Source organism: Mytilus californianus, unplaced genomic scaffold, assembly GCF_021869535.1.
Source record: "Mytilus californianus isolate M0D057914Y unplaced genomic scaffold, xbMytCali1.0.p SCAF_20, whole genome shotgun sequence".
In the NCBI taxonomy this organism is placed as follows: domain Eukaryota; kingdom Metazoa; phylum Mollusca; class Bivalvia; order Mytilida; family Mytilidae; genus Mytilus; species Mytilus californianus.
In genome coordinates, this window is record NW_026262669.1 from 10,681,827 (window position 1) to 10,707,463 (window position 25,637).

The window sequence follows — 25,637 nt, forward strand, 5'->3', positions numbered from 1 at the left end:
AGTATAATGAATATATCTCTTTAACATGTTCAAGATTCAAAATTTATTGCACATAAGAAAATGTTTTGTGATTTTTTTAAAGGCAGTGCTTTAATGCCTTTCTAGTTGCCGTGTTAATCTTTCTTTCCGCGATATCCAACTTATCTACGTGGGGGGTCATTAGGCTCCAAGTAGATCCGGAAAATGTTGATTCTCTCCTCTTCTTATTGTGATATAAAATGTTTTTTGTTTCATTTCATTTACATTGGGAAATAGAGAAACGATCATTGTGTTTTGTTAGTTTTAAAAACTTTTGATATATTTGTATTTTGCATTATAAGCAGTCAACCGATTGACAAACTAGAATTATTTGAATTCCGTGTGGAAAGAAGTCGGGTTAATTTCGAGTGTTATCTGCAATTTAGATGTTTATAAATCATTTCAGTCGTTGATATAATAATTAAAGGTCGACTGAACATGAATTATATTATACAATTCAAAGCGCATTTCTGTTTATGCACGTGAACCCGTCTAACGTTATTCTTATTTCGCAGTTATATAATGTAGCAAATTATCGTTCCTGAATAGGTGGCGCCGTGGTAGCCGATCCTGTTCTTAAACTTCCGGTTTCTGCACTGTGCAGCTATTACAGTTCAATTGCATTTTTAATTAACGATGCCAAGTACTTGTTATTGTGTACCTGGATGTCATTTAAGAGGAGGACATGCATTTCCAAATGATTTAAAAAGAAGTAAAAGTTGGATCAACGCCATGGCCCATACGCAGATTGGACGAGAACACGATTTCAGAACACGATTTAATCGTGGAGTCCATCTCAATCAGCTGTTGTTTGCAAGGCACATTTTACTGAAAAAGACTACGTGCAGGAAACTATTCATGGTAAAACTCTATTTTCTTTTTAAAATATATAGTTTTATATGTAATCGCCATGCGTATAAACCAAAGTCTGTTTACAACCGCAATTATCGTTTTATAAAAGGGGGTGGTTAATTCAAGACGTCATAATTTTTTGGATTACGATTCAATGTGATCTGTTTGAGATTTGTTGGTGCTTGCTACAATTATAATGATTTCTTACAAGAGGTATATCATACTGAGAATTATTTTAGCAGTAATTATGCTAATGTAGTAATGACAGGAATGCATAAGCTATGCCTCATAGACTTTCTTGAAAAATATCAATGACAATGTTAACAGGAACAAAACAATGACATGCTCTCATCTATATTATAGTTATTTAGGCACAAACAATGTACGTTTGTTGCATAAGTCTCTCATTGTTTGTCCTTTGGATTTACATAACATACATTTTGATGTGCATTGAATCAGGCTAACATAGTTTTATCCAGATTGTAATGAATAAATCTAGTTAATATTTTGCCAGGTAGTACAAAGTATGCATTGCTAATGGAAGTTCATTTAATTATAAAAAAACTAATGTTTTATAACCTTTTTCAGGGCGCAAACCCACCATACAGAGACTTAAGTCTACTGCCATTCCCAGCCTATTTTCCTGGACCAAGCAAGAGACTGAATCGTCTGCAAAAAGAAAAATCAGGGCAGTTTCCTGTGAAAACAAAAGAACTAAACTTGATGAATATTGTAGTAGAAATGTAGAGGAAAGTTTTGATTGTAAAGTTGGTTTTCCTGAAGAAGTCATTCATACTGCAGACAGGATTTATGACTGTCCACCACCAACTGCCGAGCTAATGTTGAGCTTCACAGATGGATTACGCAACACCATCAATGCCTATATTTTCAGCAGAGAATTTTGAAATGAAGACATGTGACACAGCCATGCATTTTTACACCCGTTTAGAGTTGTATACCAAATTTTTATTTGTTAAGACCACACTTGGTCCAGCAGCATATTGTTTGAGATACATATATTTTCAAATTGATAAGGTGTCATTTGAAAATCAGTTTTTTTATGACTTTGATGAAATTGAGGCATTATACAACCAACTTTGAACTGTCTAGATTCTAGATTGAAACTAGTGTTAAGAATATTGTGTAAACATGGATTGTTTTTATGTCTAAACAGTGGCGTGAGGCTATTAACACTTGGCCATTTAGTGGTTTAGTCAGGTATTTTTCGCCATCCAACTTCAAATTAAAGTTTCCTACAACTTGGATTATTATTGACAGCACAGAATATCCCGTGATAAAACCTTAAGCTCCTAGAGCTCAGGCAACCTTTTCATCATATAAAAACAGAAACACTGAAAATACTTGTATGTTCGACACCTGCTGGTTTAGTCAACTATGTCTCTAATGCATATGTTGGTTTTACCAGTGACTGTGAAATAGTTGAAAGATGTAGAATAGTTCAATTATGTGATCCAGGTGACAGTGTGATGGCAGACAATGGTTTAAATGTGCAAGATTTGTGTGCTCACTTTTTTCAAAAAAAGAAACAGAATTAGTTCCAAAACTCTTATACGGGATAGAAAAGTCTCCAATTAACACGTGCACATAGAGCTAATTATTGGACTTGGAAAAAACTACCAAAATTCTAATAAATCCTATGAATGAAACTGAAACAAAACTTTCATCTGAAATAACATTTAGTTGTTTTATGTTGTGTAATTTTAGAACTTGTATTGTGCCAAAGGATGCATAAATAAAAGTGACGCAATGAAGTTTGTTCTGATATATTTATATTTACAATTACATGCACATGTAAATTGTAATGCATATAAAAATAAGGAGATGTGGTATGATATTCAGTGAGTTTATCGAACCAAAGTGCGTAAGAAATGGGTTAAGCAGTTACAGGTGTTACTGTCACCGTACAATCTCCAACAATGAGAAAAACTTGTACCGTGTAAAAAATGTCAGAGATCTTACAACTAAGTTCTGTTGTCTCACCTTGACTTTGGTGAATTGTTTATATCTGTTGATGTAAATATAAAAAAGAAGATGTGGTATTGCTTATGAGACAACTCTCCACAAGAGACCACATGACACAGAAATTAACAGCTATAGGTCACAGTACGGCCTTCAACAATGAGCAAAGCACATACCGCACAGTGAGCTATAAAAGGCCCCGAAATGACAATGTAAAACAATTCAAACAAGAAAACTAACGGCCTAATTTATGTACAAAAAATGCACGAATAACAAATATGCAACACATAAACAAACGACAACCACTGAATTACAGGCTCCTGACTTGGGACAGGCACATGCATGTACATACACAATGTGGCGGGGTTAAACATGTTAGTGGGATCCCAACCCACCCCCTAACCTGGGACAGTGGTGTAACAGTACAATATAAGAACGACCTATAAAAATCAGTTGAAAGAGGCTTAACTCATCAGATGGATAAATACAAATACAAGTGGACGTGGCCGGGTAGTTGTACATCCAAACAACAAAAAGACACTAAGTACAGATCTGAGAGTACTCGCATTTACTGACAACTAGTTCAAAGCCACTAACAACTGATAAAAAAATGTTGCATCTAAGTCTAAATTATCAATCCGTAAGCTCCCTTTAGAATTTTCTAAATTTTAGATTTAACATTTCTGAGTTCTGGGGTTTTATTCATTAAAAAAGGGGGGATTTTCCAGTTTTTGAACAACAACTCAAAAATGCTTTAAGCAGTTCGCATGAAACTTTGGTGAATTATTTATAGCTATTGATGTAATCTCCCTATTGATTTTCATAAATTTCATAATTTTGTCATGTGACCTTGACGTCATCAACGTTTTTTCATGATTTACTGTGGTTTAAAATGGAATTAAGAATTAAAATATAAGAAATGACTAATATTTTTTCTGTCTATTCGAAATAACATAAAAAATGTGGTGCACACTTTAAAATAACTCGTTACGCAGGTTATTCAGTGTGCACCACATTTTTGATGTTATTTCTTCATAGACAGAAAAAATATTACAGTCATTCCTTAAATAAATTCAATTCATATAACCGATTTCAAGTTCTTTGACTACATTTATTCAGAAACTATAATGTGTCAAATATTTAATTACAATCCAAATTCAGACCTGTATCAAGCTTGAATATTGTGTCCATTTTGGCCCCAACTGTTCACGGTTGGATCTCTGTGGGTGTATCCAGCTGCACTCAGCGAATCAGTTTATTTCTTAATTAAGAACTCCTTTTTGTCGAGCCTGCGACTTTTGTCGCAGAAAGCTCGACATAGGGATAGTGATCCGGCGGCGGCGTTAGCTAATTCTTAAAAGCTTTATATTTTAGAAGGTGGAAGGTCTGGATGCTTCATACTCTGTATATGGATGCCTCATGTTACGAAGTTTCCGTCAGTCACATGTCCAATTTCCTTGACCTCATTTTCATGGTTCAGTGACTACTTGAAAAAAAAGTTCAGATTTTTTGTAATGTTAAATTCTCTCTTATTATAAGTAATAGGATAACTATATTTGGTATGTGCGTACCTTGCAAGGTCCTCATGTCCGTCAGACAGTTTTCACTTGACCTCGACCTCATTTCATGGATCAGTGAACAAGGTTAAGTTTTGGTGGTCAAGTCCATATCTCAGATACTATAAGCAATAGGTCTAGTATATTTGGTGTATGGAAGGACTGTAAGGTGTACATGTCCAACTGGCAGGTGTCATCTGACCTTGACCTCATTTTCATGGTTCAGTGGTTATAGTTAAGTTTTTGTGTTTTGGTGGTCAAGTCCATATCTCAGATACTATAAGCAATAGGTCTAGTATATTTGGTGTATGGAAGGACTGTAAGGTGTACATGTCCAACTGGCAGGTGTCATCTGACCTTGACCTCATTTTCATGGTTCAGTGGTTATAGTTAAGTTTTTGTGTTTTGGTCTGTTTTTCTTATACTGTATGCAATAGTTCTACTATATTTGGTGTATGGAATGATTGTAAGGTGTACATGTCTAGCTAGCAGGTGTCATCTGACCTTGACCTCATTTTCATGGTTCAGTGGTTATAGTTAAGTTTTTGTGTTTTGGTCTGTTTTTCTTATACTGTATGCAATAGGTCTACTATATTTGGTGTATGGAATGATTGTAAGGTGTACATGTCTAGCTAGCAGGTGTCATCTGACCTTGACCTCATTTTCATGGTTCAGTGGTCAAAGTTAAGTTTTTGAGTTTTGGTCTTTTTTTTAATACTATATGCAATAGTTCAACTATATTTGGTGTATGGAAATATTTTATGATCTATTTGTCAGTCACGCAGGTTTTTTTTTTACCTTGACCTCATTTTCAAGGTTCATTGCTCAGTTTTAAGTTTTTGTGTTTTGGTCTGTTTTTCTTAAACTATATTTGTTGTATGGAAGAATTGTTAGCTGTACATGCCTGCCTAGCATGGTTCATCTGACCTTGACCTCATTTTCTTGGTTCATTGGTCAATGTTAAGTTTACTTGGTTAATGTTAATTTTATGTGACAGTTGTAATAAAGCTTTATATTTAGGACTATCAACATAATATCAATGATTAGTAAAAAAGGCGAGACATTTCAGCGTGTGCACTCTTGTTTCATTCATAAATTACTTTATACTTGGAAATATAATTTTGCTTGGAGTTATAGTTTCTAAAAAAAGTATTGTCATTGAAAGAGTTGAAATGTTGCAATGTACATTTATTCTACATAGTTCTATGGTACCAAATCAAAAGTTTATATAAAAGAAAGAAGTGAAAGGTTTCCCATCATAGTTTAGTTACATACATTTTTTTTGTACCTGAGGTCGTTGAATATAGATCATTATATAAATAAGGAGATGTGTTATGATTGCCAATGAAACAACTATCATCCATACATTCTACTTACCAGTAACAAACCACATTTGCAAAGTTGAATAAAATACAGTTGATAACATTTACTTATTACTAAAAAGAAAATGCCAAACTATTTTAAACAGTATTTGACTATAAACATAGATAAAAAAGGTACAAACTGGACATAATGCACTAGTTCATAAACAAGTGAGAACAATCGCCTTCATATAGTGCTCAGAATATGACATTCATAAAACTTGTTCAATATCATTAGAGAACTCTAAATCTTAAATACTGAAAGCCACCTCTGATAAGTACAATGTACTATGCAAGATAATGATATAACTGGACTAAAAATACACACAACCTGTAATTAACTGCCTTTACAGCGCTTTCACGCTTTGATTTATTCTGGTCAAAAAGGCACCAGAGACAAAATTGACGTAGAAGGTAACAACTAAAGGTAATCATTCGGCCTTCAACAACGAACAAGACAAGGAAGGCAAAATTTAATACGTATTTCGAAAAGTCCGTAAAGTTGTGCCAAATAGTACTAAGGCAATATGCCATATATCTCATAAGTCGCTAAAAAAACAGAAAGTGCTTAACGTAAAGGAAAAAGGACGACATGACCCATTCCAGTCTCAAACAAACACTTTACATAATACTGAGCAACACGAATGTCGTGCAAAGCCGGGAGTGAGTGATTTTGGTGACCTAGAAGGATAAATATATGAGCTGCGGCGAATAAAAATCGACCTAATGAAAATTAATATCAATACTCTCCATACAAAGTTTGTAGTTTGAAAATTGAGTTGATACAAGAACTCTACAAAACAGCCCAACATTTATCTTATTTCGTCTTTGAAGGTTCCAAAATCAATAAAAGTCCAATAAATGTATATGTATACGTGCACTTGCATGAGGTTGATTTCTATCCGACGCAGCTCATATCATACTCAACATTTAGCACCTATTGTGTAGCTCGTGGCTAGTTGAAAATCGACGATAAGTCGCGTTCAGTGATGCAGAATCAATGAATAGAGGACGGTGTAGTAGCTCCGACAATTGGAACATCTATTAAACAGACTGGCAACTAAAGCGGGGTGTTGTCCGTAAAACGTTTTAAGGGATTATTTTCAACAGTTCCATTAGGATACTCTATGTCAATAGCTTCCTTTAACGCATTTACCCTCTATCAAGAGAATCATTCTAGTATACGCATGCTCTGAATTGTCATATCAACTACATTGTACAGGTGCTATTTGAATAGACCTTATCGCTATTTGTCCGCCATTACTGGACATCACACAGGTTCCCGTAAAATTTTGACGTCATAATACAAAATATCTGACGCCGCCACAATGGAAAAGTGATTGTTGTATGACGTCAATAGTTCAAGCGGGACATATTCTCGGGTCAGCCGGGAATAGCAATAAGGTGTATATTGCTACAGAGAAATGAAAAGTACCCATCTGGAAAGCTGTCATTATTTCAATTGTGCGTAAGTTTAGTTCTCGACCGACCCTCATAACATATAAAATTGAGAATGGAATTGGTGAATGTGTCAAAGAGACAACAACCCGACCAAATAGCAGAAAACAGCCGAAGGCCACCAATGGGTCTTCAACACAGCGAGAAAATCCCGCACCCGGAGGCGGGCTTTAGCTGGCCCCTAAACAAAAATGTGTACTATTTCAGTGAAAATTGACGTCACACTAAACTCCAAAACATGTACATGAACTAAAATTAAAAAACATACAAGACTATCAAAGTCCAGAGGCTCCTGACTTGGGACAGGCGCAAAAATGCGGCGGGGTTAAACATCTTTTGTGAGATCTCAATCCTCCTATACCTCTAGCCAATGTAGAATAAACAAACACACAGCAATACCCACAGTATATATATGCATATTTGTTGAAATGATATTAACTGTATAGCGGAAATAATGCTAGAGTCTTTATATTCTTCTTGATAAGCTTATGTATGTATCGTCGTAGTAGCTTAATTTTTGGGGCCCTTTATCGCTTGCTGTTCGGTGTGAGCCAAGGCTCCGTGTTGAAGGCCATACTTTGTCCTATAATTGTTTGCATTTTGCACATTGTGACTTAGATGGAGAGTTGTCTCATTGGCACTCATACCACATCTTCTTATTTATAATCTCAACACATGGAGATAGATAGATCGATCGATTGTTGGTTGCCTACCGTTCAGTGTGAAGATATACTGTTTGATGTATATATCAGAAAGCGAAATTAAGATTCTTATTTTAAAAAGATTTGTATTTACCCCTCTTAATTTAATGTACAAATTCGTATTAATTTTTGTAAATTTATGAAATATTTCATAAATACAATTCTGATTATGAAATTGTAACATATCATACAAAGACAAATTAAATAGCATATGCAGGCAAAAACAGATATTATTTGAACATGTTGACGGTGAACCAAAAATAACTTTTTACTATAATCAATGAAGATAACATATTGTGAACCATAAATAACTACTGATTTTAACCAAACGACGCACTTTATCCAGTTAACGTGGCATACAAGGTAAGCATTTTAAAAAATGAGGTTATATCCCATTCTGTGAGATTTGTGTTCCTATTTATCTTTCTATTTAGTGTCAAATGTTATTGGTCTTTTCCTTGTTTTCTTTTTTGCCATTGTTTTAATTCAACGTATGAATATTGATTAACCTTTTGTTTCTATTACGTAGAATATATGATAATTCATTAAAATAGCCAAGGCTCCGTGTTGAAGACCGTACTTTGACCTATAATGGTTTACTTTTATAAATTTTGACTTGGATGGAGGGTTGTATAATTGGCACTCATACCACATCTTCTTGTATCTATGAAAAAGCCAACTAAGATACTAGGGAGTTATTGTACACCAGACGCATGATTTGTCTATACAAGACATCAAACAGATGACAGTCTTATCAAGAATATTGTTGAAGGGTGTTCACTTCTAGGGTAGTGATTAGAATAACAATGGATGCATGATGCCAAATATATATAAAAACGTTGAGACTATATCACAAAAAAAGACCGCAAAATAATAGCCAACACTAAGATAAATATGTCTCTAATTTCACCAACGGAAGTTTAATAAATTTCTGTTAAAATCATGTCAGCGGCCAAACTCTTATCAACTGGATTTATAATAAACTAAGAGACCAACATTGGTATCGATCAATGCTGGTTGATAGAAATCATCACTTTATAAATCTGATTATTCAAAGAGCTACGTAAACATCAGACAAGAAACGTCCATATGTAGCGGTAGGACCCAGCAGTCATCAAAGTTGTCAGGTTTCTCATTTAAAAGCAATATACGAGGATTAAATAATTTTTTGGACTATTGACATGATTGAAACGTTTTCTAATTTTAATTTCACAAGCTTATGATTAGAGAAAGTATGTGATGATGGTATAAAGCATTTTTGCTGATGGATTAATAACAATTTCTTGAAATTGTAAATCATAATTATTTCATGAAGAGAAGGGGATGATAGACATAGTCCAAGATCACTAGGGAAACAAGGAATAGTTCTGTTTTAAAAATGTTGCCATTTCTTCATTATATTCGAATTTCATTTTCTTGCATTTTAAAATTATTCATTTCTGTTTTTGTAATCTTACCATGTAAAGAAGTACATGCAGTACGACACCATATACATACTTACATTAGCAGCTATATCTTTTCATTCTGGAGTCGAGGGTCTTTAAATATCACATATTGTTATGTGAGATTGACTTATAAAGCATTATTTTCCCAATTTGTGTTTGCTGCATTTATAAACTCATGATCTGGTTAATCACTGTCACAAATTGAACAAATATGATAACTATGATAATAGTGAGAAGATTTACAAAACATAAAATATAGAAAATGAACTCCGTCTTAAACACCTGTGATACAAGTAGTCAAAATGAACTATCAATCGACGAATTAAAAGATTACTTGAGTTGTAAATATGTGCTAAATTGGATAGTCTATGAAAAGGTATATACTATAGAATTAAGTGGTCGGGACAAGGCCCCTTGCTCTAAATAGAATATAGACTTTACTTAGTATTGTTTTCTTCTTATTATTTATTTTTTACCGAAACTATTAAAATAGGTCATATTAACATGGTTAATGATTTTGGTATTTGATAATCGGTTCGTCCGACGGTTAACCGGTTAACTGATGACAACACTACTAAATTGGTTGCAAACATATAAATCTATTTTCCACAATTTAAATTATACATAGTTTTTTCTTGTCCTTTATATACATGTTGGCATGACACGGGTTATGTTCTTCTCATATATGTTATGATGGTATGATACTAAACCCCTAACGGGAAGGATTGTGCCTGATATTCATATGATGAAGACCTAATCTTTCAATCAGTTTAATTGAGGTCTGGAGCTGGCATGTCAGTTAACTGCTAGTAGTCTGTTGTTATTTATGTATTATTGTCATTTTGTTTATTTTCTTTGGTTACATCTTCTGACATCAGACTCGGACTTCTCTTGAACTGAATTTTAATGTGCGTATTGTTATGCGTTTACTTTTCTACATTGGCTAGAGGTATAGGGGGAGGGTTGAGATCTCATAAACATGTTTAACCCCGCCGCATTTTTGCGCCTGTCCCAAGTCAGGAGCCTCTAGCCTTTGTTAGTCTTGTATTATTTTTAATTTTAGTTTCTTGTGTACAATTTGGAGTTTAGTATGGCGTTCATTATCACTGAACGAGTATATATAATTGTTTAGGGGCCAGCTGAAGGACGCCTCCGGATGCGGGAATTTCTCGCTGCATTGAAGACCTGTTGGTGACCTTCTGCTGTTGTCTGTTCTATGGTCGGGTTGTTGTCTCTTTGACACATTCCCCATTTCCATTCTCAATTTAATGGTAATATTACAGAATCAGAGTGTTCTTTCTTTCTAGTAAACCACTATGAATATACAATATAAATAATGTGTCTTTTTGTATGTTTTCACAAAAACTATTAAAGGATAGTTCTTAATTTTAGCATTTTGTAAATTGTAAATTGTGTACTAAAATGTACTAATCATTATAATGAATTGTATAATACTTTTGTTAACGAGACTGGAATAAGGTACTGGTATTTTATGTAACTTTAACGATAACCTTAAATTTTTATCCTTGATTTTTGTAACTTCCTTAGGGTGATCTGTTCCATTAGGATGAAAGCGATACGTTTAGATGTAATTAGTGTTATTTCCTATTTTGTTTTTATATATAAGTGGTATGTAAACTATGAGTCATAAAGACATGAAATCATTGGGTCAAAAGCACATAAGATTTCAATGTCATGTTCCAAATTTTGAACATTGCTGACTATCTTAACTCCTAAGAAACAGTAAAAGTTATCGACAAAAAGTTTTGTCAAATCGAAAGTTTCCACTTGAAGGAACATACATAAGACCTAAGTGAACTGGTGACTTTTTATATGAAATTTGACCGGCAGTAGCACATTATCTCCCTTATTCCAGGCAAAAGTATATAAAACTAATATATTTTATCACATCTGTGAAAAGTAAGCTGTAATATGACACCGGATATGTCATGTTGTAATTCGGAAGAAGCCAAGTATCTCCCTAATTTTAAAGCAATACATATAAACATATTTATTTGGAATTTAGTGAAAAGAGAGCTATAAGTTGACACTGGAAGTGGCTATTTGTGACCTTGAGTAGCTTATTATTTCCTTTATTTCAAAGAAATTAACCACAAAATAGATATACTTTTAACTTTTCAAGATGAATTATCTTTTGACAGAAGGATAACTGGGTTATATTTTCAATAGTGTACACCAAAGCGTCGTGATTGATTAAAAACGTCCAAAACAATTGAACTTCAACCAATGACGTGACGTAATTTTCATTTCGGGGTACAAACAATAACATTGAACATCAACCAATGACGTGACGTAATTTTCATTTCGGGGTACGAACAATAACATTGAACTTCAACCAATGACGTGACGTAATTTTCATTTCGGGGATCGAACAATAACATTGAACTTCAACCAATGACGTGACGTAATTTTCATTTCGGAGATCGAACAATAACATTGAACTTCAACCAATGACGTGACGTAATTTTCATTTCGGGGAACGAACAATAACATTGAACTTCAACCAATGAAGTGACTTTATTTTCATTTCGGGGATCGAACAATAACATTGAACTTCAACCAATGACGTGACGTAATTTTCATTTCGGGGTACGAACAATAACATTGAACTTCAACCAATGACGTGACGTAATTTTCATTTCGGGGTACGAACAATAACATTGAACTTCAACCAATGACGTGACGTAATTTTCATTTCGGGGTACGAACAATAACATTGAACTTCAACCAATGACGTGACGTAATTTTCATTTCGGGGTACGAACAATAACATTGAACTTCAACCAATGACGTGACGTAATTTTCATTTCAGGGTACGAACAATAACATTGAACTTCAACCAATGACGTGACGTAATTTTCATTTTGGGGATCGAACAATAACATTGAACTTCAACCAATGACGTGACGTAATTTTCATTTCGGAGATCGAACAATAACATTGAACTTCAACCAATGACGTGACGTTATTTTCATTTCGGGGATCGAACAATAACATTGAACTTCAACCAATGACGTGACGTTATTTTCATTTCGGGGATCGAACAATAACATTACCCATAGTCCATTATATTCTGAAACTAGTCCTGGAGTATCTTTTAATATGAAGGACGAATCGTCATCCATTTTAATGTGTATGTATGCATATCCAGTTGCAAGAAGTCGTTTTGTTTTTGGCATGTCATTATTTGTTCCTCTCCGATAAATGAGTTTTGAATATCCATAAGGAAATCTTCGTTTCTACCCTGAAGCGTTTCAAACACGTTTTAAAGACTTTTGATTCATAATAACCCAGGTGTCCTTCTGAAAGACATGTTTGCCTGTCCTGAAATAAATTTCAAAAGGTTGAAAAAAAAACAATTCATCCCCCTTGTATTATTGAGGAGTATATATACAATAGGAAGATGTGGTATGATTTTCATTTGGAAAATTTTCCACAATGACAAATGACGTCGAAGTTAACAACTATAGGTCCGCGTACGGCCTTCGAAAATGAATGAAAGCCCATAAAGTATAGCAAGCTAAATAAGGCCCCGATATGACTTATGTAAAACAATTAAAACAAGAGGAACTAACGGTCAGATTTATTTGCGAAATAATTCAATGCATCAACAAAACACAAATATAATAAACAGCAACAAACGACATCCACTTAAGTAATAGCACTTGATTCGGGATCGGCACATCCAGAGTGTGGCGGGGTTAAACATGTTTGTGGGCGCCAGAAACTCCCATTGTCCTAAGAAAGTCGAAAACAAACAGGAAAATACCCTGGCAAAAACCAATAACGCCAACAATGCAAATGATACCACAACATAAGAACACATTGTAAAAATCAGCTGATTTAAATGGTATTTGGTGTAGCAATGCGCATTCGTGTTTTTATATGAATTAGGTTAAATATACTTACCATGAAATTACATTTATATTATACGTCATAATTAACCTGTGTACTTACAGTAACTTCATTTTTTTTGGCGTTCATGAACGCATGTTTCTTGTCAACAAGGATTGTTAACAGTCGTACTGTTGAACATCCTTCTGTTTTATACAAATATTTTTTGAATTTGGAATATCGTTTACGATTTATTCAATGCGATTATCGTTTTAAACAGCGCTTTTGATATGAGCGTTTCGTCAATATTATGAGTCTGTAACAACGACGACCTAGAAATTAACCTTTGTTTAACCGCCATTTTCAAACACTTCGACAGGTGCGAGGAAAGGCAGAATTTTTATCATTTATGTCAAAATCGGAAATGTTAAATGAGTACTCCGTTTAAAAAAAGGAACGGATGTTAAAATCTTCTTCCATGCTGACCGAATTTTAAAGCAATTTACGAAAAGGGTCAAGTGGAAAGTTCGGAAAGATGTTATTGTTTACACGAGTAAACACAACACTATAGTACAATCAGAATAGGTGTTTTGACCAGATCTGATTATATTAATGTGGATAATGTTCCGTATAGGTAGCATAGACCATTATTGTTACTAAAACTTAAGTGGTTAAACAACCCAGCAGGCACAACAACGTTGACTCAACATTGAATAAACGTCAGACTTCAACGTTGAATCAATGTTGAAAAGTAGTGTTGGATTGAAAATTGATATGACGTTGAAAACACAACGTTGATTCAGCGTTATCTTTTTAACGTTGAAAAAAGGTTGAATTTGGTCAAAATATGGTCAGTTTATGTTGAAAACAAGTCGAATGCTGGTTAAACTGTGGTCAATGCAAGTTGAAAACAAGTCGAATGCCGGTTGAAGTGTGGTTAGTGTATGTTGAAATCAGGTCGAATGCTGGTTGAACTGTTGTCAGTGTATGTTGAAATCAGGTCGAATGCTGGTTGAACTGTTGTCAGTGTATGTTGAAATCAGGTCGAATGCTGGTTGAACTGTGGTCAGTGTATGTTGAAATCAGGTAGAATGCTGGTTGAACTGTGGTCAGTGTATGCTGAAAACCTGTCGAATGTTGGTTGAACTGTGGTCAGTGTATGTTGAAATTAGGTGGGATGTTGGTCCAGGCAAAATGTTTTAGGGTTAATGTAAGTTGAAACTCGAAATGTGGTCAATGTTGAGAATAGGATTTGAATTTGTTGAACATTTGTTTAATTGAGGTCTGTCAACATCTGAAATCATTACCCCTTAATACATACATCAATGTCATTTTAAGTGCAATAAAACTTTCGCAAAACTACATGTACTATGTGGGAGTAGTCATGTGTCGGTGGTTGATGTACATGTAGTCTGTTGCAGAGTTCATTATTTCTGCCTGTTCGAATATTTCCCTTTCTTTTCTACATTTTATAACTTAGAGACAAATAAGTCATTTCCTTTGTTTTGGTAATGCTGCTAAGGAGACCACTCACTTCTGAATCTGATGTTTATAATACAATACTTGACAAGATGAACAGGCACAACTTAATATATCCTAACCAGGCATAGATTATCTTAAACTTTATTTTAGTGTCAGCTGGCATACATTTTTGTACCTTCATTTGTCTTTAAGGACAGGATCTTGTTATACTTATAACTATTCTGTTCATACATAAAATATGTCTGTGACATGAAACGGTAATTATATTACAAGTTGCTCACATTTGCATCTTACAATTTCAAACAAACACAAACTAAAACTTAATTTTATTTAATATTTTAGTCTTTTCGAGACATATTCCCAGATATTTCAGGGGCATATTTTAGGTATCTTGCACACTAGTTTCATATTCAGGTTGTGATCTCTGTTGCACATTCGTGACTTGTAACTATAGCATCTGCAACAGAAAAAAAACATATTATAATACATGTATCTTTATCATAACTTGGATAATAAGCAGCTCAAATTAAAAAAACTACTGTTATATGTGAACAAATAATCTCTGTGTAATGATATTTGTTTTTAATTACAGAGCGCAACCATGTGCCTTTTTTTTAACTTGAGTTCAGATATGATAAAAAAAAATAATTTTAATAAAAAACAAAACCTATAGATTTGGGTAGACAAAGATGTTAGAGCACATTTAAAAGAAATGGTGACAAAATCTCACACAATTTCTAATGTGGAAAAACAAGGGTATATTTTTCAGTACTCACCTCTTATTTTTTCAAACAAGCTTGAACCACCAAAGGCCTGTTAATTCTTTTTACCCGTCATGTCTATTTCAGACATGGGTTTATTGGTAAGACATCTACAAAAAAAGACACTTTTAAGTGCAAAATTAATTTTCAAATTGTCACAAATCCTTCTTTAAATTGAAATAAGAAAATAAATAGTTTAATATGTGTGAAACGCTACAAAATTTGGACTTCCAAAACCTTTCATAAATTGGTTGAAAACCCTTAAGTTCAATTATTTTTATTGTAGCAGTTGAAATTTGTCCTGCAGAATCCAAAAGAATCTGAAATCAAAGGGGTTCAAAATGAATTTTAATCCTTAATCATAGTTTGAAGATCTTACAATAAGCTAATGGCATTTCAATTTTTTTTTTATCTTGAAAGTCACTCATCATGAGATACAATAATGCACCACAAGCACCGAGATATTGATAGTCACTCATCTTGAAAAACAATAATGCACCGCAAGCACCGAGATCTTGACAGTCACTCATCTTGGGAAACAATAATGCACAACAAGCACCGAGATCTTGACAGTCACTCATTTTGAGAAACAATAATGCACCGCAAGCACCGAGATCTTGACAGTCACTCTTCTTGAGATACAATAATGCCCCACAAGCACCGAGATCTTGACAAACACTCATCTTAAGATACAATAATGCACCACAAGCACCAAGATCTTTACAGTCACTCATCTTAAGATACAATAATGCACCAGAAGCACCGAAATCTTTACAGTCACTCATCTTAAGATACAATAATGCACCACTAGCACCGATATCTTGACAAACACTCATCTTGTTATTATAAATAAAGGCAACAGTTACTGTAGTATACCGCTGTTCGAAATTCATAAATCGATTGAGAAAAAAACAAATCCAGGTTACAAACTAAAACTGAGGGAAACACATCAAATATAAGAGGAGAACTACGACACAACAGAAACACAACATTAAAATGTAACACACACAGAAACGAACTATAAAACACCCATAAAACAACGCATCCTACACTGCCTGATAGGACCCCTATAAGTTTTTATTGTTCGGCAGGTAAGCTTTTGATGGTCATCTTAAAATGCTTTCACTTTAATTTAATTCAAAATAAATATTATTCATGTATAATTAATTATGTTGATATATTTTATTTTATATTTAAATTCTTCATCAATAGATATGTTTGGCACGTTTGCTATACGCAAGAAGTAGTTCAACATTGAACCCTTGTTTACATTCTTCACTAAACTGTAATAAATTCCAGTCTTTTGTGATACTTTTTTTTATAATTTTACGTGTACATGAATATGGGTTATGTTTAGTTATCAAAACAAAAGGAATATTTTCTTTTTCCTTGAATTTTTTTGTGCTGTAATGATTTAGTACGGTCAATTGATATTTAGCATCAGTAAATTACTATCATCTATTTCGACGTCATCATATAAACCACTTTGAAATTTAATCAGATTGTGTATTAATTTGCTATGGTCACACGTGTTTCTTACGTGCCTATTGCTTCTCCTATAATATGTTTAATAAATCTTCGGAATACATGCTGTGAGTGACAGCTATTCTGATGTAGAGAGCAGAAAAGAATATGGTTTTTTTTTAAGTAAAATCACAAAAATACTGAACTCCGAAGAAAATTCAAAACTGAAAGTCCCTAATCAAATGGCAAAATCAAATGATAAAACACATCAAACGAATGGACAACAACTCTCATATTCCTGACTTGGTACAGACATTTTTAAATGTAGAAAATGGTGGATTGAACCTGATTTTATAGCGCTAAACCTCTCACTTGTATGACAGTCGCATCAAATTCCATTATATTTACAACGATGCGTGAACAAAACAGACATAATAGGTAACATTGTCAAAATATGTGTACATCAGTCATCACTGTGTCACAATCTCAAAACAAACAAACATTTAACAAAGAAGCACAAAAAGCATCTATCAAATATAACAACCACATTCATTGTTTACTTATATATGTATTATAAATCAATCCATAAAGGAATGAAATATTTAGAGTCCTGTGACTGCATTCACATCTACTCTTAGTGTAGAGTCGTGTTTGACGCCAGAAAATGTAAACGTCACACTGGAAGAAATATAGAATAATTGTGTCGTTCAAAGTATTTTCAAAATTATAATTTCACATGGGGAATGGTGGTATACAGGGTTGAAAAATCAAAAGTTATTGATAGAACTAATTTCAGAAAAAGACCGAGATTTGAAATTATCCAGAAGTTCTTTAGAATTTTTAAGAATCCACATATTGTTAATACCACTACGCGAGTAAAATGATTTTGTCGTTCAAAGTATTTTCAAAAATATAATAGAACAATAACATAATCCCAGCAGGCACACAACGTTGATTTAACATTGAATCAATGTTTATTTTCTATGTTGAATCAATGTTGAATTATTATTAGATTTTGCAAATTTGTATCAACGTTGAAATCCTACGTTGAATCAACGTTGATATTCAACTTTGAATCAATATTGAATAATGGTTGCTTCAACCAATAACTCACCTTGAATTCAGGGTGAATACCATATTCAACATGGAATCAAAATTGGTTAGTGGTTGTGTTCAACTGTGTTTCCACCTAAAACTTAAGTTTCATTCATCCTGTATTTTCTGTGTGTTGCATTCCATAATTTTATACTGTAGCAATATTCAAGCTAGTGTCTTCTCAAGGCCCTCTACATGCTAAATGTCATAGCAACATTCTGCCGCAGGAAACTTTATTCAATAACTGCTCCATCAGACCAAAATATAAAAATTAATCTCAGAAAAAAATTGATGAACTTTATATAATATCATTGCCTGGTCATATTTGACATGATGTGATCTTTTGCCCATTGTTGAAGACTGTATGGTGACCCAAAGATATATAAATAATGTTCTTTGGTTGATGACTGTCTTGTTAACCATAGGCAACAATAAAAACTTTGAATATATACCATTGACTGTCAATTACTCATAGAAGAATTTTCAACAATAAAACTGAGAGACCACATTCTTGTGATAAGAGCATGGCTTGACCATGATGATGTCAACAACCAATCAACTGAATAACAAATATGTGTGTTAAGGGCTTTCCTACGAACCATAATTTAACCCCCAAGATTTTTTCAACATTTAACGATATGCATATAAAAACACAAATTAGCATAGAGAAATATTGATCTATCCTAACTTTTGAAAGCACACAACCCTTAATACACATAGTTTTTGCCCAATGTCTATTCTTAATATCTGAATGATCAAAATATAAAACAAATTTTGCTGTTCCTATTCCATGTATTCTAATGTCCAACCACTGATTATAGAGAAATATTCAACACAATAAAATTAAAATAAATTTATTTATTAATAGTGAGAACTTCAACTTCTTTCTTCTCCCACCCTGTCTTTTTGGAGCCCATTTTAGAAAGATTGTTGTTTGGTCAGACACTTGTTGTTCCGTGATTCCATATGTCTTCATGATGACATCTACAAAATCAAAAGTTATAACATTGTCAAGTTTAACACTGTTCAACACATTTAACTATTAATAACTTCATAATGATGATATTTAAAGTATAAATCAAAAGCATAAAAATCCATGAAAACTAAATGAAAGTTAAACTTCCATCTAAATCTCAACTACATTTCCTTTTATATAGACCAGAAGGTATAATCTGCAAGAAAATAATAAATACTACATTTTAACTTGAACAAATTGGAGGTTTATCCACATATGTCTTTTTCTGTATTACTTGTGCTGCTGCATGAATATCTGTCTGATTGACATATACAAGGGTTGTAAAGGGGGGTTCTTAACACGAAAACACGTGAAATAAAAATCCCCAAAACGTCGCACGGAAAATAAAAATTGGGATAAACGAAGCACGAGAAATAAAATCGTAAATATTAAGGAAAAAGTACTAGCAGTTATTACTCAGTCGTTCTTGGAGATCACACAGTCATGATAATGGATACGAAGATCCTGCGGTCACCTTTTCGCGTCTGCTAGTTGCATCTGATTTGAAAAAAAAATTATTCATAACTTGATAGCAATTAATATCCATGATATCCTGGGAACACATAATTTAAAAATCCAGACTGACTTGGAACTTAGTACCGGTTTACTTTTTTTATCAAATGTGGGACAAGCACGAGAAATTAAGAGTACCAACACGAAACACGGAAAATAATTAAGGGGAAACACAAATAACGCATGTCGAACCAAAGACAAGAAAACGAGAAATAAAAAGGCCAAATACGTTGCATGCAAATATTTCTTTACCACCCTCATATGATATACCCTTCATCTTTGATTACCTTGTCAAAACACTACTTCAATTTTAACAGTAAAATATTAAAGGTCCAACTTGGTGAGCCATATAGCTTCTGACCTTTCCATCCCAATTTTGTAAACAACTCAAGCCCCCCTTTGTGTGAGATTTCGTGTAACTGAATTGAACAGGTAAATAAAGATAAAATTTCTTTTTACTTTTGATTCAATCATATGATGAATTGAAATAGTCAAAGATAAAAATTCATGAGACGTTGCAAGATAAATCGAGAATGGTAACATCATCAAACATGCTTAACATCCCCCTTTTCCTCGTGTAAAATTTCAACTTTTCAGTACAGTTTTCATAACAACTTGATATGCTCACATTTCTAAAATACGATACTGTATTTATTGTAATCACAACAATTTATATATACTTACGATAAAATATAAAAGCTGTATACAGGAAAGATATTGATAAAACTCTGTAGAATCACCTTGTGGTCTCGAAAGCTGATATTCAAACTTTGGCAACAAAAACAACTGCGCATGCGCATATCTGAATTTGTCTTAAAATAGAAATGTTAAAAATGCCGCGAAAATTTAAAAATCACTATTCCAATAGATCTACCGGTTGTTTATATTACAAGTTATCAACCATTGTTTATGATCTGATATATACGTCTTTCTCTTTAGATTGTTAAAAAAATAGAAAAAAAAGGAATGAAAACAAGATATTTGACATCAGCAGCCATGGAAAAAGGGGGCATATTTTTAGGAGAAGGGGTTATTCACAAATATTTATATTTACTGTATGATTCTGTATGCAAGCTGGTTCTATTAATTTATTATGTTTTGGGGTGGGGTGAAATTTGGAAATTTCTATTATTTGGGATGCAAAGTTCATGATTAATTTATGCTGATATACACTGCGATTGTTTTATATATAATTCTATAATCACCACGACAATTAGTGATAAATCTACTGAATATTCTATTTCATGTGAATATCGTTGTCAATTTAAAAAGAATTGTGATGTACCCAATACTTCTTTTTTGGCAATTCTGGTATCCACAACTACTGGATTTTATATATGATCATATATTGTTAAGCCAACGTTCATTCAATATTGGTGTTTCAACACAATGTTAATTCAACGTTGAAACAATGTTCTAATTTCAACGTTGAATTGTCAACGTTGAATCAATGTTGAATATTTGTTGATCAATGTATAACCTAAAATCAAGAAAGATTCAACGTTGATTCAACAAAGTGTGCCTGCAGGGATGGTACTATAATAGAACAATAACAAAATGGTGGGATCTTTAAAAGTACAGAGCCACGTCATATGTACCAAAGAAACACATAAAGTCACCCGTACAAAACACACCAGTAAAAATGAAAGATAATACAAACACATTGACATTTAAATGTATTTTAAGGTCAAGAATGTCATGTGTTGTAAATCTTTGACTTTTAATTACATCAACATTTAAGAACGAAATTTTATCGTTTGAGATTACATACGTGAACTTCAATAAGGGATTATAAATGATTACTTGCCAGACGAACAAATTCTTCAATTTCTTCCGAAGTTCCATGATACATTATTAATCCATCCTTCCTGTATCTGCAATGATAGAATATTTTCCCATACACTTATGCTTTTTACCAAATCATTGTTCATGAACCACCCGCTTTCTTTAACATAAAACAAGGATTTATTTAATACTGGAAACTACTTTTGAAAATGGAATGTCATATTTTTTTTCTATTATTCTTTTCTATTTTGAACCATATTTTTTTACAAACTTAAATTATACTTTACAAAAAAAAACTCTGTATTATAAACTTACCTTGTAATTCATCATAGTTTTAAAGGTGCATGTGTAAGGATTATAATCCATGTGCATGCAGAAATTAGTTAACTAACCCTGTGCATGCACAGCCTTAGTCAACTAACCCTGTGCATGCACAGCCTTAGTGGACTAACCCTGTGCACAAACAGCATTAGTTGACTAATTCAGTGCATGCACAGCATTAGTTGACTAACCCTGTGCATGCACAGCATAAGTTGACTAACCATGTGCATGCACAGCATTAGTTGACTAGCCCTGTGCATTTATTTGAACAAATTATTTATATGAAAACTTTAATAAAACCAGCTAAGCATGAACATACAGATTGTTTTGTTCATAGTGCAAACCCCTGGAGTTCTATGTTAATATGTATATATTTTAAAATAAAATGAAGACTTGCTAGCTTATGGACTTACAGGTGCACCAAACATGTATGTACAGTGTACACACATGCAGCTTATAATAGAGGATCTTTGTTATTCGTGTAACCATTGGCTGTGACAATATGCAAAATTACGGGTTTGGATGGAATTGGGACTTGTTTTTTTTTTAAACTGTAGACAGACTATATCTATATTGTTTTGAATCATGTCAATGACTGCTTTCAAAGTCTTCGCAAAATTTCACACAATCAAAGATTTGCAGTTTACAGAAGATTCTTATATTTTGTTTGTAAAGATTTTATTTGCTTATTGACAGATACTTTGCACTGGAGAAGATTTAATATTCTATCAATTAGTTACTCATTTTGAGTTAGCTAAGGTAAACTTGTTCAATTTTCAAAAGTAACCTCTACATTGTATAACTTAATTGGCCAAGCTTAACAGACATGCAGACACGTGAATGTAATGCTCCTCTTCTGTAAGGTGAATTATAGAATATTATAATCATTGAGAAAACTGAAACATAAAACATAATAAGGATTTTTGAAGTTTATTTGCTACATTTTGTATTTATATTATTATAATGCAGTACAGAAAAAAAAAACTGAATTGATGAGATAGTTGAAACAAATTTGCTTATCACATATTGTTTGTGCATACTTCATATAAAAGCCAAATATTTAAGTCTGTAAAAAAAAATCTTGATAATTTTCTCTTTAAAGAATTGAATTCAGAAATGCTGACTAACAAAAACAGATAAACCAATCAGCAATGACGGACGCAAGGCAGTCGAATTATTACAACATATAAACATTTTTAAAACCAAATATTAAACAGTGACCATTTGTTTTTCCAAAATTATACACCTTCATAATTAATACAATTTTAATTGATAAAATGTTTGTAAAGGAAATTCTTTTCATCTAATGGATACTCAATTAATTCTTTGCTTATTCTCATCAAAATAATAAGTGCAGTTTTAGATCTATAACAATTGAAAGTGTAATTTGTCAGCTTTTTGCAAGTATCTTATATGAATAAAATTGTTGTGTTATGCACATGTACCAAATATAAGGACGCTTTTGTAACAGACAAGTTTTGAACATGAAAAAAATACTAATCACAAAGATGTTATCTAAGTATTCATTTTGAAGGAAATAATATCACTCTTTAACATAAAGCAATTAAGTCAGTTTATCCACAGTTAAGCTGCTGTAAACAATACTTTACATTTATTTAGTCTTAGGAAGACTTGTTTTCTCAAGAAAATCCATATGCAAAAAGTGTGCTTAAAGACATGAGAAGGGCATATGATGTTTTTTTCTTAAGCAGAGAATATGTTTTATTCACTGACACATGGGATACTCTACACCAATCAGACATCAGTTTAACTATCAATGTTTACATAGAGTGGATTAAAATATTTTACTCATACAGTTATATTATCCAAACAGCAAACAGTCAATACATTACAATAAAGGCAACAAGAAACGTGGCATTCCCTTGCCATGATAAGATTGACTTTGTAACCTTGACTTTTAGTTTTGACCTTGAAAATCCACAGGGTTCCAGATTGTTATTACCGGGGTAGTACACAGGTGTTAAAGAAATTATAATTCCCACTGTAACCTTGATATTTAACTTAAGGATGTACTTAGGTGAGGGTTTGGAATTTGTGTCAGATGTTCGGACTCCTTGGTGTTTTTCCATACGATACAAGGTAAAATATTTTGCCCCATAACACCTATTTATCTTTTAATATAAGACTTAGTAGCTCATAAAAGGTCATTTGACAAAATTTAAGCAGATTTTTTATTTTCTTTTGTTTGATTTGAGACCCAAATAAAACCAATGAAAATATAAGGTAAAAGTCCGAGTCAGCCTTTTCCCGCCATATTTTATAAATCAAATATCTTGAAAAGGAGCTCCATGACCTATCAAATTATTTTAGCTTATTTTGGTCCTTACCTAATACTCTTCCAGCTTATAGTACCAATTTTAAATTCTTGATTTATTTAATTTCACCTTAGATTACCTAAGTACACCCTTAATTAAGACCTTGAAGATCAATTGATTTTAAATATTAATGAGGACTTATGTGCAAAGTTTGGTCAAGCAGGACAGACATAGGGAAGGGCAGTACTGTTAGTTTACCCCTCCAATTTTGTTGGAAAGTGGTTAATAAATATTAATAGTACATTTAACACAGAAACATCAAGGTACAAAATAATTAAAGAACCTTAGTGAGTGCGCTCACACACCCCACGTCCCCACATTGTCACTGGAGAAATAAAATAACTGTAGGAAAAAAAAATTGTATAAGAAAAAAAAATTGAATCATAATTTCCTGTCGCTATGCACATCTACATAGTATATTATTATAGTCCTTATTATCTACAAAGTTTCATGAAATTTGTTGTGTGGTTTCAGAGGAGTTGCGATGACAAACTGTTGCAGTAGTATATTGAAGCAAATAAGTTCAAAGGGGCGTAACTTCTAGAAAAAAAATTGAATCGTAATTTCCTGTCGATGTGCACATCTGCATAGTTTGTTCTTATTATCTAAAAAGGTTTCATGAAATTCTGTTATGTGGTTTCAGAGGAGTTGCGAAGACAAACTGTTGCAGAAGTATTGAAGCAAATAAGTTCAAAGGGGCGTAACTCCTAGAAAAAAATTTAATCGTAATTTCCTGTCGATATGCACATCTACATATTATGTCCTTATTATCTAAAAAGGTTTCATGAAATTCTGTTGTGTGGTTTCAGAGGAGTTGCGATGACAAACTGTTGCAGTAGTATTGAAGCAAATAAGTTCAAAGGGGGGTAACTCCTAGAAAAAAAATTGAATCGTAATTTCCTGTCGATATGCACATCTACATAGTATGGCCTTATTATCTATAAAGGTTTCATGAAATTCTGTTGTGTGGTTTCAGAGGAGTTGCGATGACAAACTGTTGCAGTAGTATATTGAAGCAAATAAGTTCAAAGGGGCGTAACTCCTAGAAAAAAAAAATTGAATCGTAATTTCCTGTCCATATGCACATCTACATAGTATGTCCTTATTATCTAAAAAGGTTTCATGAAATTCTGTTGTGTGGTATGAGAGGAGTTGAGATGACAAGAAACAGGACTGACAGACAGACGGACAGACGGACAGACAGACGGACGGGTCAATAACATTATGCCCTTCGCAACTTCGTTGCGTGGGGTATAAAAAAATACATAACATATATCAGACAATTAAATATATAAAGCATTGATGTCATTTCACATTTTAGTACAGCAATACATATCATATGACCGAGTCACCAAAAATAACTTGTTAACATCAACCATTTGTCTCAGTAAATTCTTTATTTCTTTCTTTTCTTTTTCCCAATTGTGACCTGCAATACAAATTGAATTTTAGAATGTTAAATAATGTCATTACTCTTTGCTTTAATGTAATAATGTTGTCTATCAGTTTAAAAAAAGAATAATACATATTGATGAACTAGTCCCAGCTTTCATCTAACATTATAAAAATATATAACTCAAGAACAGAGAAAGTGATGCCAGCTTAATTTAAAGCTGATCTGTGTTTTTTGGTAATAATT

At 33.0% G+C, this 25,637-nt stretch overlaps 1 protein-coding gene and 1 long non-coding RNA gene across 3 annotated transcripts in view; both read left to right on the top strand.

Annotated features, from left to right (window-relative positions):
- The first annotated feature begins 792 nt into the window (after window positions 1–792).
- LOC127731650 (uncharacterized) lies at window positions 793–2,642 on the top strand. Its single transcript, XR_007995662.1, has 2 exons — window positions 793–879; window positions 1,459–2,642. It is a non-coding gene; the product is annotated as an uncharacterized LOC127731650 (long non-coding RNA).
- Window positions 2,643–8,201: 5,559 nt separating this feature from the next.
- LOC127731777 (T-cell-specific guanine nucleotide triphosphate-binding protein 2-like) overlaps window positions 8,202–25,637 on the top strand; it is a 37,926-nt gene continuing 20,490 nt past the window's right edge. The window contains exon 1 of one of the 2 annotated variants that reach the window (XR_007995753.1): window positions 8,202–8,289. The gene's annotated coding sequence lies outside the window, so the exon portion shown is untranslated. The remainder of the gene's footprint in view (window positions 8,290–25,637) is intronic. The other variant, XM_052240611.1, reaches the window with a different exon arrangement.